The sequence below is a fragment of the Epinephelus lanceolatus genome, chromosome 1, assembly GCF_041903045.1.
Source record: "Epinephelus lanceolatus isolate andai-2023 chromosome 1, ASM4190304v1, whole genome shotgun sequence".
In the NCBI taxonomy this organism is placed as follows: Eukaryota; Metazoa; Chordata; class Actinopteri; order Perciformes; family Serranidae; genus Epinephelus; species Epinephelus lanceolatus.
This window is the reverse complement of record NC_135734.1, coordinates 28368939-28382509: the sequence shown is the minus strand read 5'-3', so window position 1 is coordinate 28382509 and position 13571 is coordinate 28368939. Positions and strand designations below refer to the sequence as shown.

At 40.2% G+C, this 13571-nt stretch overlaps 1 long non-coding RNA gene across 1 annotated transcript; it reads right to left on the bottom strand.

The window, feature by feature from the left end:
- Positions 1 to 9304: 9304 nt before the first annotated feature.
- LOC117257278 (uncharacterized) lies at positions 9305 to 11690 on the bottom strand. The gene is made up of 2 exons (XR_004501685.1): positions 11340 to 11690; positions 9305 to 10194 (listed from the first exon to the last, which is right to left on the bottom strand). It is a non-coding gene; the product is annotated as an uncharacterized LOC117257278 (long non-coding RNA).
- Positions 11691 to 13571: the final 1881 nt, after the last annotated feature.

The window sequence follows — 13571 nt, the reverse complement described above, 5'->3', positions numbered from 1 at the left end:
ATATGTAATTAGTCCCCTGTGAGCGGCAACATGTTATACACTGCTGTGTGTAACATGTGTCCTTGGTTATGTCTGTGTTGCCCACCAGCAGAGCATGAAGCAGCCAAGGCTTTTATTTAGAGAAGGAGCACAATGTGGAGCACACTGTCCACTGTGATGGTGCAAAGACATGTTTCACTTCTTTGTAGACACCTGCAGGGGGCGTCCTCTGCCTTTTTTATCACCTGAGAGCTCTCCAATAGAGCATCCAACTTTTATTTAACACATTTATCATAGTTTGTTCCACTACAGCAGAAATTATGTGTAACTTTCCACTTTAAAAAACGTATGCTTGTTTGATTCATGAAACCACACACTGCAGATGTGATGTTAAAGCTAGTGTAGTGATGTTGGCCTCAAGGGGGCGGTACAGCATCGCACACGTGAGTGTGTTTGTGGTCTACAGTGGGATAACGCAGGAGGTTTCCCAGCTTGCACTTGCACTCTTCCGCTGTGAGATGAGGAAGAACATACATTTTAAAAACATTTTAAACTAGAATCTCAACTGCATGTGGGAGTATTTATTTAACAGTTTAATAGTACACTCAATTCTCAAGGGTATGTGGGCTGCAGAGGGGTGTTTAGTATTACAATTACAGTTATTTTGACAATTAGTTACAACTTCAGATGATGTCAATGTAACATTCAGGCTTTTGTGAATTAAAAAAAGAAATGCTGTTTTGCATTTGCAGGCAGAGACACAAAGAGAAGACTGACTGTGACTACTGACACAAAGAAACATTTATAGCTGCAAGCATGCAGGCCTACTTGCTTTATGCCAGCACATCTTATATAATCAGTTAATCGTAAAGCGCATCAAACCTCCACACAGGTATCAAAGCCAAACATCACAGTGTAATACAAAATGACCAGCTAAAGCGGGGTACAATATCCTCTGCAGAGTGCAATTAAGACACAGATACAGCAGAACAGCCTATGAACACACAAATGTATAAGTGTTAAACAAAAAATTGAGAAAATGATAATAGCGCTTTGACATGCAGACTGAGGTGAGATGGAGTGGAGTGCATGTGCAGGGCATTAGAGTAAGAGAAAATGAAAATGCAAAAGCCATGTGGGTACAGTACAAAAAAAAGCAAACGAAGAAGATGAAATTTTCACATACGGGTTGCTGTTTATCAAAATTGTTTGTTAGCTAAGTTGTTTATTTGCGAAGCTTGCTGCTGCATGTGCTGGCTGACGGCAAGAATAGCATGCACGCCAGTATCTGCATGAAAGTGAGCTGATGGCATGAAACATACATCAATAATATGTAATATGTATGATAAAGATAGCATACTGTCAATATTTAAGATGAATAAATAAATCAATAACAAATCAGGGGAGCTCATGTCTTACTGTTGTAAAAGAGCCAAGCTCCATCTGGCTCCCCTGTAGTTCACAAGCTGTGTGCAGACATGAAGGAATGCTCTTACTCCTTCAGACTCATGTCCTTGCTCATGTCATGACTAATCTCCTAGTGAAATGAGCTAGGCTATGATCTAAAGCAGGGGTCTGCAACCTTTGCCATTAAAAGAGCCATTTTTGACCAAAAATAATTTGAAAAAATCTGTGTGGAGCCGCAAAACATGTTTCAGCCTTATAATCAAGGTAAATAGCCTATTAAGTCTAAATTAGCGTATACTTATGGTCTAAATAAGCATTCATTAATATGTTTTACCACAAGGTGGCCACTGTGCAGGGCACTATTAATAATTATCTGGTACTTAAATTTTGCAGAGCTGGCAGTGAGAGCAAACAAATCTGTCCACGCACTACTACATTCTCTATTTTATTCAATTTACTTTTTTGGATTTGGCATCCATAGCTAACCAGCCACTGCTATCGAGGTTCAGCAACATTTGGATTCATAGAAGGAATTTCCATAGACTTCTTTTCTCAAAGGCTCAAGGAGCCACTGGACAGGGGCTAAAGAGCCACATGTGGCTCCGGAGCCACAGGTTGCCTACCCCTGATCTAAAGCAACACTGTACGTCACAATGCATAATCATCCAGGCAACAGAATTATCTGTGAAGTTCTGTGTCATGTTTTCAGGGGTGTGCTTACTCAGCTTTGGAAAAAATGTTGCTGAAACATACTGATTCCACCTGTAGAGCTGTCAGTATACTCCCTAAGTAAGAGATTTATTTAATTAACACAAATAATTCAGTGTCTAAACTGCAGTGAGATTAATTTCTTTAGCCACTTCAGATGTAAGAAATGTATCACTTTTTTATTTGTGTTTCCAGTGCACTGGAGTTTGCCACACGTGAGGTTGTATCTGCTAACATAGTGAATACATCTGCCATCTGTCTCGTTCGTTATCATATCTCACAAATTCTCTCAGGAGTTCAACTGCCGTTCTTGTTGCCCTAAAACAATTACTGTTAATCTAACGCGACTAATTAGTTGAGCCGCAGTTCCTGGAATGCTCTCCGGTCTTATGGCTGCAAGAGGATTCGCCAAAGATTACAATAAAGGATTTAAGCAGGATGACATACTAGTATCAATGTCTGTAGCCTGACGCTGTTTGAGTATTTACACTTCAGACCTTTCTCTGCTGCTTGAGCGTAAAATGACGAAGGATGTAATGAGGATGTGGCACAGAATGTGCATTATTTTATGTTTCTAGACCTAATCCACAGTGCAATATGACTTCTGTTATTTTCTATCAAAGGGTCTAAAGTTTTTCTTTTTCAGTTCAAGGATAGTTTATGTCACATTTTGTAGAGATTTTAAAGCCTTTGGAGGCAAACTTTCTAGATTTTAGTCTTCGGCATTAAACCAACTTGACTTGACCTTCAGGTAAAACCACACCAATAAATGTTTTTTGTCAGTATTACTCTTATCTTTTGCCCAGACTGGACTTAACTTGTGGTTGTATGCCTCTGACAACAAGTCAAGGTGCAGTTTGCATCCATGTCTGTCCAGACCCATATGTCGCCATGACTCCTGACAATGCCTAAAACATGGATGTTGCTGCAAAGAAACTACAGATCGTGGGTATGATGGATGGATCACCACAGTGTTAAGATGGATACCAATTTGGTATCTGAACAATTGTCTCCCCTTCTGTTTCTGAGTTATGGTGTTAAATAATGGCCTGAAAAGTGCTTTTTCAGAAAATTGGGAGGTTACAGTGAAATTGACCTTTGACATTTTGTGAAGTTTTGCCATAATAAGCACATTCATTCTTGATACAGTACAGGCCAAAAGTTTGGACACACCTTCTCATTCAATGCGTTTTCTTTATTTTCATGACTATTTACATTGTAGATTCTCACTGAAGGCATCAAAACTATGAATGAACACATGTGGAGTTATGCACTTAACAAAAAAAGGTGAAATAACTGAAAACATGTTTTATATTCTAGTTTCTTCAAAATAGCCACCCTTTGCTCTGATTACTGCTTTGCACACTCTTGGCATTCTCTCAATGAGCTTCAAGAGGTAGTCACCTGAAATGGTTTTCCAACAGTCTTGAAGGAGTTCCCAGAGGTGTTTAGCACTTGTTGGCCCCTTTGCCTTCACTCTGCAGTCCAGCTCACCCCAAACCATCTCGATTGGGTTCAGGTCTGGTGACTGTGGGGGCCAGGTCATCTGCCGCAGCACTCCATCACTCTCCTTCTTGGTCAAATAGCCCTCACACAGCCTGGAGGTGTGTTTGGGGTCATTGTCCTGTTAAAAAATAAATGATCGTCCAACTAAACGCAAACCGGATGGGATGGCATGTCGCTGCAGGATGCTGTGGTAGCCATGCTGGTTCAGTGTGCCTTCAATTTTGAATAAATCCCCAACAGTGTCACCAGCAAAACACCCCCACACCATCACACCTCCTCCTCCATGCTTCACAGTGGGAACCAGGCATGTGGAATCCATCCGTTCACCTTTTCTGCGTCTCACAAAGACACGCGGTTGGAACCAAAGATCTCAAATTTGGACTCATCAGACCAAAGCACAGATTTCCACTGGTCTAATGTCCATTCCTTGTGTTTCTTGGCCCAAACAAATCTCTTCTGCTTGTTGCCTCTCCTTAGCAGTGGTTTCCTAGCAGCTATTTGACCATGAAGGCCTGATTGGCGCAGTCTCCTCTTAACAGTTGTTCTAGAGATGGGTCTGCTGCTAGAACTCTGTGTGGCTTTCATCTGGTCTCTGATCTGAGCTGCTGTTAACTTGCGATTTCTGAGGCTGGTGACTCGGATGAACTTATCCTCAGAAGCAGAGGTGACTCTTGGTCTTCCTTTCCTGGGTCGGTCCTCATGTATGCCAGTTTCGTTGTAGCGCTTGATGGTTTTTGCGACTCCACTTGGGGACACATTTAAAGTTTTTGCAATTTTCCGGACTGACTGACCTTCATTTCTTAAAGTAATGATGGCCACTCATTTTTCTTTAGTTAGCTGATTGGTTCTTGCCATAATATGAATTTTAACAGTTGTCCAATAGGGCTGTCGGCTGTGTATTAACCTGACTTCTGCACAACACAACTGATGGTCTCAACCCCACTGATAAAGCAAGAAATTCCACTGATTAACCCTGATAAGGCACACCTGTAAAGTGGAAACCATTTCAGGTGACTACCTCTTGAAGCTCATCGAGAGAATGCCAAGAGTGTGCAAAGCAGTAATCAGAGCAAAGGGTGGCTATTTTGAAGAAACTAGAATATAAAACATGTTTTCAGTTATTTCACCTTTTTTTGTTAAGTACATAACTCCACATGTGTTCATTCATAGTTTTGATGCCTTCAGTGAGAATCTACAATGTAAATAGTCATGAAAATAAAGAAAACGCATTGAATGAGAAGGTGTGTCCAAACTTTTGGCCTGTACTGTATATGACCAAAAATGTATTTTTTGAGGTCATAGTGACCTTTGACCACCAAAATCATCAGTTCATCTTCGAGTCCAAGTGAATGTTTGTGCTAAATTTGGAGAAACTCCCTCAAGGCACTTGCGAGATATAATGTTCCCAAGAATGGGATGGATGCAAAGTCGCAGTGACCTTGACCTTTGACCACCAAAATCTAATCAGTTCATGCTTAAGTCCAATGGACATTTGTGCCAAATCTGAAGAATTATCCTCTTCTTGATATATCACTTTCACGAGAACAGGGTGGATGGATGGCCGGACAACCCAGAAACTTAATGCTTCCAGCCATAGCTGAAGCCATCTCGAAGGCATAAAAATAAAAAACAGTAGTGATCAACTTTTTTCCTACTAAAAGTCCTGCAACAGTGGAGGCTGGCTCAAAAGTGACATCAAAGGAACCCTCGCTATCAGACCTGCTTCTTACTTTCACAAACTTAGACAAAAACCTAGAGGCCAAATTTGTCAGTCTTTAATCTCAAATTCAAAAGCTTCAGTCGGATGTCACAGAGGACAGAGAGCATGTTCTGTCACTTGAAACTGGTGTAAGCAACCATGACACCTGGCTAGATGAGTTGGAGTCACTCCCTAAATCCGAAAATAAACACATGAAAGCCAAACTAGAGGACCAGGAATCCAGATCCAGATGACAAAATCAACACTACGTCGGTACAACACCACGAATTGACGTGTTTTTTTCCTTCAACAACTAACACATGTGGTTGGGTTTAGGCAACAAAAACACATGGTAAGGTTTTGGAAAAAAGAACGAGGTTTGGCTTTATAATCTTATGGAACGCAAACACCGCTCTCCCGTGTGAAAGTTGGTGTTTGTTGGACCCATCCACCTCCACTCCCACCCACCCTACTCAGACTTTCATCACCTTCACTTTCATTCTTGTCCCACCGTGTTTCCCCATGACGCTGCTGACCGGCCACGTATCATGCCGATGTTAAAGGACAGCTTTTTTCATCAGCATCTGATGCCGCAAGTCACTGCCCAAGTGCCGGATTTCAACAACTTCGGAGTGAGACCAGGTTGGACCCTGGAGAAGAGTGTGTGGTCATTGTCTTAGACACAGAGAAAGGCATTTGACCATAATAAGCTGGATAAAGATCATCTACACCTAACCACAGGCCTCCATTAATACCAGTGGGGAGATATCACAGCCATTTTCTACATAGAGGTGTTCAACGAGGCTGCTCGTGCTCGCCGCATTTATTTAATCAGTGCATGGAAGGCCTGGTCAGTGAGATCAGAACAAACCCTGATTATATCCTTATTCAAATACATGAAAAAACCACCATTTGTCACTTTATGCAGATGACATAACTTTGTACTTATCGTGTCCCAAATTGTCTCTTCTTCCTCCTCTGGGTTTAACTGGAACTTTCTTAGGTCTTTGGGATTACTCTATTAACTGGGAAAAGAGCAAGTTACTTCCAATATTAGATAATATAGTCTTAGAGTTTCTACATACAATGCTGTTCAGAATTCTAAATAACCAAATCAAGAGTTTGGGTATTACCGCAACTCGAAAATATGGTGATCTTTTAAATTCCAACTGGGAAAGTAAGATCCAACAACTGAACAGAAATACTGAATACTGGAACATACTGCCAATTTCTTTAGGCCACCGCATCAATGCCTTAAAAATGGTTATGCTGCCCCAAATTTCTCAATGTATTCTGGTCTTTACCATTATATTACTTTAAGAAATTGCATTCTATCATCATGTTTTATAACTACGTTTGGAAACAAAGACCACACCTCAATCTCATCCATTTCCGCACTAAAAGTATCTAAGTACACCTGATCCGTTTCCCTCCCCTTTGACTTCCCCCACTCTGTCTCAACTTCTCTGGTTCCTTTGCACCCTCCTCCCTTCAGCCGACACAGGTCCAACATCAGATTCCACCCTCTACCTGTCTGTGAATCTACTTTCCTTCCAACAACTGCAGCAGTTTTATAATCTACCTTCAACATACTTTTTTAGATACCTCCAAATAAGAAATTATATTAAGACTCACTTACCACAATATGAAAACATGCCTAAACACACCACACTTGATAGCCTCGCCCATCATGATCCCAAAAGTAATGGGTCAGTCTCTTTTTTATATTCTATATTCTCTATATATTCAAATTTAGGAATGCTTGGACAGAAGAGTTGGGTACTGAAATCACTGATCTTATCAAGATATACAACAATTCCATAAATATTAGACATAGACTTATACTACTCAGAATTGTACATAGACTCCATTGCACAAAAGCAAGGCTCTGGAGTATATATCCTATAGTCTCCCCCTTGTGTGGTAAATGTAAGCAGGGCACAGGCACGCTTGCCCATCGACTATGGCTGTGCCCCAAGCTCTAGTCCTGGTCACTTATATTTGATTATATATCAAAGGCTTATAATAAAACAATAACACCAGACCCATCAGAATTAATGTGAAAAAACTGTGGTTTGATCCGTGGCTCCTTCACTCCGCATGTTGTAGTATTCTTGAGTAAGATACTGAACCCCAAATTGCTCCTGGTGGCTGTTCCATCGAAGTATGAACATGTGTGTTAATAGGCAAATGTGACTCGTAGTGTAAAAGCGCTTTGAGTGGTCGGAAGACTGGAAAGGCGCCACGCAAGTGTAGGTCCATTTACCTTTTCTCGCCATATTTGGGTTGGAAGTCAGTGTCCAGCCCCACATTCCATCAATGGCTGAGGGAGCTTGGCATTGTGATTCAGATGGAAGGCCTTCAATATAAACTTGCCAACAAGGAAAACATTTTTCATTTTATTTTCTTGTTCTCTTTATTTGTCTCAGCTGGATATTACTTTATCTTGCCTCTATGTTGGATATAGATTGCGACTAAAAATTATTCTGTATCTCAGATCTGTGAATTTATGGTTTAAACAGCAGGTAATCAGATCATCATATATAGTTCAAGAGTTAACTGAACACAGGAGCACATTTCCTTTAACATATACTGTGTTTATTATCAAGTCCATTCTTTCTATTCTTTCTTTATTACATTCTACATGAAAATTATGCTACTGGTAAACCAGTAAAACATATAACGATGAGAAAATGCACTGCATTTCACACATTCACACATTTACACATAGTCACAGCAGAAAGTGTCACATTTCAGCAGGTTTAGCTTGACTGAGTTATTCTGAGTATCATCACATCCTGCACTCATATTCTCTTGTATGCACACGGATACAAATGCTGTGCAAGATAACATCCACAGCAAATGCATTTTATTACACTTGCTCATTTACACCACAGACTGTATGAAATAACAGAGTAGCCACCGCAACATTGCCCATTGGTTTGTGGACTCCCATTTTGAAGCCTCCACCCACCCATCTTCTTATTCAGTTCCACCCGGGTTGGCAGTAGAAGGAGGCTCTGGATCAGGAGTTAGAGCGAGTTGTCCACTAATTGCACGGTCAGCAGATCGATGCCAGGCTTCTTCAGTCCGCATGTCAAAGTATCCTCGGGCAAGATACTGAACCCCACTAAAAAATGCTCCTTGAGGGCTGTGCGATCAGGTCTGGTGAACGTCTAAACTGACTGGCACCTTGTATAGTAGCCATGGCCACCAGACTATGAATGTGTATATGAATGGGTGAATGTGACAAGTAGTGTGAAAGTGCTTTGAGAGGTGTCAATAAAGCACTAACTAATTGGACTTCATTTCAAATCTCTGCTTTAACATTGCAGGCCGACACTCTGATATGCGGCCTGGAGAAGCTGGGAATTGAACCACCTAATTGATTGACAACCCCGTGTACCTCCTAAGGCACAACCACCCCATTGACAGCCACTCAGTCAAGCACCAGCAGGTAAATGCCAGGACAGGGAGGTGAGCTACATTGCCAACACTGGCTCACAGTAATGCTGTAACCACATTATGTAGTCATGACCTTTGCATCAGCCTAATTACACCTTATTGGCTCAATCAGCAGAGTGCATGGCACACGCTTAAGGTTTACTATGCAGTAATGGTCTTAAGTGATGACTGAGAGAGTTAACTTCTGTATGAGTCTATACATTGTTCTTAAGGACAATCCTGTAAAGTGTACCTTTAATGATGTGTTAGAAACTAAAAAAGTGTTTCAGATTGGCCTGGTTTTTTTTTGATGATTCTGTTACTTCAGTTATGTATCTGCTGTCTGGTCCTGATCACCAATCATCACGCTGTAATATTAGCAGTTGTTTTTCCAGGTTAAATCCCTCTTCAAATGCCTGTGATTAACAGACGAGTGGTTCCTGTCTTAATGGTTACTTAGCATGAGGGCTGAGGACATGACTGGGATCTGCGAGGGTCAACTGAAACCAACTCACAGGTCTATTGGCTTCAATGTCATGGAAAGGGTCACACAAACCTCTGAAGCTTACAAATAGATTTTTTAATTCATTCAAGTGACAAGATTACAACAGGATTAGATAAATCCAGTAATGACATTACAAATTTGCAGTTTTCCAACATCCATTCATTTATTCGGATTTATTAATCAGTAAACCTGTGTAGATCAGTCCACACATAATACAGAGTACACAGAGGGCACAGTGAAGACTTCTGTGTTACTGGTAAGCAATTGTTAATAACTGTTATTTCATATATTTAAAAAAAGAATAAAAATATATAAAACATAAGTCAATCCAGCAGAGTGGACAGGTTCTGGCTTTCAGTATTGTTGAAGAAGCAGCCTCTTTCTTCAGCATCACATACTGCAGATAACAGGATTATACAGAGCTGAGCGCTTTGCAAAGAAAGCTGGGATTGTTGTTGTTGAGACAGTGAAACCAGCTCCCCCGTTTCCCGATGATCAGAAGTGGAGTACGGAGTCCAGACAAAAAGGAAGCCAGGGACCATCAAGATGCAAAAATACACGTCACTTTCTTCTAGCCTGTCTTAGCAGTGTGACTCTTGCTGCTGTGATGCAGTCTGACATGTTTTAAAAGACATTAAAAGTTTTGATGCAATGTTTAAGGCGTTGTGGGCAGGCTGAGAGGAAAAGTGTATTAATGCAATTTTAAACTTGCCTACCACTTTGACTGTCAGCGCAGCCTCCAATAACTGAAGCTTTTTTTGTTAAAGTTCCTTTTTTGCTCACCATCTCGATTGGTGTACATCCTCTTTGCACCAATGTGGTCATAATTCAAACATTAGTCTTGTTGGATTTTCCACTTTGTGCTGAGTAGGCACGTTAGCAGTTGCTCTGTCCCTGTGATGTCCTCTTCTGTCTTGTGGTGCTCTTCAAGGTTCTGATCCTGCAGCTGGGAGAAGAAGAAGAAGACATACTTTATTGATCCCAAAGGGGGAATTTAGTTTTTCATTTTGTTTTCCCATTCTGTTTTTATTTTTAAACACCACACAAAAAGGGGCGGGGCGCTTCCCACGGACAGGCACCTTGAGCGGTTGGGTGTTGGATGCCTTGCTTAAGGGAACCTCAGCAGTGCCCAGGAGGCAAACATGCACTTCTCTATCTCCAGTCCACACTCAGTACTTGGTCCGCACGGAGACTTAAACCATAGACAATCCAGTTCCCATGCCAAGTCCCCATAGAGGCACACCTAGCGACCATATTGTTTCCTGCTGAGTCCTGAGTTCACCTTTTATGACTGCCTCTGCCGAAGATGTTATGTTTGTTGTTTTCAGTGCCTTTGATGGCAAGATGTAATAATTATTGTCTTTATTTTGCCAAGATAATGTCTTCTTAAACACGACCTAACTGCATTTTTGGCCCCCAGGTAAATGCTCCTGTAAAGACTCCTGAAGCATCTTCGTGATGAAAGGGCCCATAAATAAATAACCCCTTAAATTAACAAATTAAATAAATACAACAGGTGTCCAGTAGCTCAGTGGTTAGAGTGGGGGTCCCATGTACAAAGGCATTGTCCTTGCCGCAGTGGCAGTGGGTTCAGATCCAGCCTGCAACCCTTTGCTGCATGGCTGTCCCCTCTCTCTCACCTTTACAGTCTTAAGTCTATCTTGTCTAATAAATGGCAAAAGCCAAAAATAAATGAATATAAACAGATATAATATATAAATGAAATACAATATTATATTATACACAAAAATGTGGAGGCAACTTAAACTAGAGCCATAATCCAGGTACAGATAACACCAGCTCCTGCATGATCTGCAGTGAACGTGAGGCTGCTCAAGAGTTTGCAGACGACAATGTCCTGTATCTCTCAACAGCCAGCACTAACAATGATCTGTATCTTGAGTAAAGGAGATATCAACACATATCTTAGAACTTAAAAAGTTGTCATAATTAGAAGCAGTAGTGATGAAAGCATTGGTTGCAACTATAATCTGTCATCTGCTCAGTCTGCAGTCTACAACACTGGTATACTGACCGAAGAGTCCAAAGGTAATCAACATCTCTCATAAGTCATCTTCCTTTGCACTTTACCTCCATGTGTGGTTGTGGATCCCTGAGTAGCACAGGCACCAAAGCAGGTCATCATCGGTCTGAGCTGACTAGGTTGTAGATGAGAGGTTGCAGGAGCATCTTGATTCAAAGTCCAAGTTCAGATCAGGACAAGCATGCAGAGCCGTGATCTACCAGATAAACCTATTGTCACTCAAAAAGATTTCTCACACTTCCTGTTGGACATGAGGAGGATGTACAAGTTCTTTTTCTTCATTAAGTGGATGAACATGATGAGCTTGTTTGTGGGTGTGCGCAATCGCCTGCCACTTAAGTTAATTACAGTTTCTGGCTTCTTATCAAATGAGACAGGCTCTTAAACTCTGTTTATTCAAGGACAAGTAAAGATGAGATAAACATGAGTAAAAAAAAAAAAGTAAAAAGCAGTATTAACCAAGCAAAAACATGCACTAAAAAAAGCAATAGCCCGCATTAAAAAGGCAAAAAATAAAAGACTTAACATGTATGAACTACATAATACAAGCAATAAAATGCATTATACAAGCTCAAAACAAGCATAAACAATAGTGCACAAGCAAACACCTACATTAAAAAAAGCAATACCCTACATAAAAGAGCAGAAAATAGAAAATAAACAAGCACGTAGTACATAAAACATGCAAAAAACAACATTAAACTGGATGTAATCTGTACAAGCAGCTTTTCCTTACAGTGAAATAAAAAATGATGCATCATCTGAAACACTCCTATTTTATATGCTGAACATATTGATTTACAGTGGACTGAGTAGTGTCTTGCATCTGTAGTACTGCTGCCCACTAATGTGGCCAACTCTGACAGCTGCTTTCAGCGTTATCTGTTGTCAGTGACCTCTCCTGGACTTTTAAGAATGGCTGTCTTCATATAAACAAAAGGCACTATTTGATTCTAGCTTGGCCACTGATAACACTGCTGGGCATTAATGAAAGATTACAAATTGGATAAGTCTTTAACACACATTTTCGTTCCAACTTGTGACTTTAAGCTTTTGCTGTTACAGCCAGCTCACCCAGCAGGTGAGACCAAGTTAATCCAATGAGCATAATGACATACACAGTTCATCCATTTGGAGACGGATACTGACTGACAGTTACTGGCCGGAAAGAATAAACATATAACCATTTGACATAATGTGTTCAAGCCGAAATGCAGTACTTTTCTTGATCTTGAGCTAATATAATAACATAACATATAACCATTCAGTTTTATGCAAACACTTATTGCCTGGTGCAGGAAGCTTTGCTCAACATATGCAGCTAACATTAGCTACATTGAACTAATGTTAGTCAAAGTGTTAGATAGTGTTGTTTCAGCCATCAATGTACATTCATATACTGATGCAAAACCATGTCTCGTGTATTTTGTAAGTAAAACTGACACTCCGAAAAACTCCTTGTCCCAATAATCACCCAGTTTCTTTTACTAACCTGGCGTAGCTACACATTTTGACAAATAAAGGCCTGTCTCAATTAGAAGCCTGGTCTGGTTGACAAGCTGTTCATTTTTATAGAAGTTCTTTGGATGTATAAAACCGGATTATTGACTACCCACTTGAGCCAACATTAGTTAGCTGTTTAGCACATACATATATAAATGTTTAAACTTTTGTCAGTATGGAGATGCTACACATTGTTATCTCAGTTTATTTCATTTTACTGAAATCGTGAGCACCAGAGAAGACCGACAAGTCATTCAGATTTACCTGCATGATAAAAAACAAGTGGTAACTTGATTACCTGCTAAGTTATTAATGTTTCTTTAGTCCGTAAGGGTCCACCAATCAAAAGAATCAGAAGTGTTTTTCATTAAAATTAATCCAAGTTGTTAAAATGGTGTTGTATTGGCAAGCCAGGTGCCATTATCCTCGGGTGCCATGAAACAAGTCTCATAACATAACACACATAATTGATTTGTTATTTGAAGCCTAATTTTTAGTAGTAATTAGTAAGTATTAGTAAGTAATTTTCATACTGGTTCCAAGAAACACTTGGAGCGCAAATCATGCACGTCAATTGCTAACAAATGCTCACCTATATTTTTTTAAACTCTTAACACTTAACACATCCATCACACCTGTAGCCAAATAGGTTTTTTTCTCAAAACTCCATTTTGTAATACTAACTCTATATTTTAAAATTTAACCCAAAAAAACTTCCCTATGCACTCTACATCTACTAAAACACTGCAAACCTGACTCATTATCAAATCATTTCT